The 1,177-nt window shown below is 37.2% G+C and overlaps 1 non-coding gene across 1 annotated transcript; it reads right to left on the reverse strand.

The window, feature by feature from the left end:
- Positions 1–1,070: 1,070 nt before the first annotated feature.
- Positions 1,071–1,177, reverse strand: LOC112502380. The gene has a single exon (XR_003067677.1). It is a non-coding gene; the product is annotated as a small nucleolar RNA R71 (small nucleolar RNA).

The following is a 1,177-nucleotide window of genomic DNA, read 5'->3' on the forward strand; positions in this document are numbered from 1 at the left end:
GTTTGTAAAATTTCACTTTCGAGCGATTGGAATTTTTATAAACAACTCATAGGATTCTAACCATTTTATTGTTGATTTTATATTAAGGAACACTTACACCCATGCTCATTCTTTAATCTATAAGTTCATTTCGCTATTTTAGTCCTTTTAGTCTTTTTACAAACAAAAATCGATCTTCTATTTTGTAAGTCTATTTCGTTTATTTCATCTTTTAAAGCTTTTTACCAACAAAATCCAACTTCTATTCACAAATCGAAACACGATCAAGAAGTTCATGAAAGTCTCTAAATTTCAGTAGTCCAGCCCCTGTGGAAACGATCTCGGTATTTTACCATTTTATTACTTGCAAGCGATCAAAGTGTCGGCGTGCACTTGCACTGTCACTGTGGGGACTTCGTGCCCACTGTGTGAACACGAACGATCCTAGCCTGTCAAGGTTTTGGCACCGCTACCAGGGATTGGCGCGATTTTTATCCTGAGATATTGATTATCATTAAAGCCTTGGTCATTTGTTTCAATCACACTTTCCGTGTTGTATGCCACGACTACAACACGGTGAACTTTTACCTCTCGATCTTGAATTAGAAAGGACCATTAGAAGACATAGAAGAGGTAGAAATAATCGACGAAATGCTAATTTAAACCATACCATGGGGGATAATTTACCTCATCGGGAGGCCACGGTTAAAATTGTCAATGATAAAAATAGAGGCATACGGGACTATGCAATTCTCAAATTCGGTCAGTTGGCCGCGAGAATAGGTAGGCCCGAAATGACTGCAACAACATTTGAACCAAAACTGGTAATGTTTCAAATGATTTCCGCAATGGGTCAGTTTGGGGGATTATCGTTGGAAGATCCACACTCTCTTTTAAAATCTTTTATAGAAATGATGGTTCATTTTAAAATTCCCGGAGTCACACAAGAAGTCTTACGCTTGACACTTTTTCTTTACATATTAAAGGATAGAGTTAGAGCATGGCTAAATTCCCAACCACCAAACTCTATCCTAACTTGGAATGATTTGGCGAAAAAATTTCTAAAAAAAACCCTCCAACAAGGAATGTAAAAAATTAAAAATGAAATTATGACATTTCGCCAAGAAGAAGATGAAGTGGTTTCAGATGCATGGGAGAGATTCAAGGACCTTCTATGGAAATGTCCTCACCACAGAAT

Source organism: Cynara cardunculus, unplaced genomic scaffold (genome assembly GCF_001531365.2).
Source record: "Cynara cardunculus var. scolymus isolate 2C unplaced genomic scaffold, CcrdV1 Un_Scaffold_1321, whole genome shotgun sequence".
Lineage (NCBI taxonomy): Eukaryota > Viridiplantae > Streptophyta > Magnoliopsida > Asterales > Asteraceae > Cynara > Cynara cardunculus.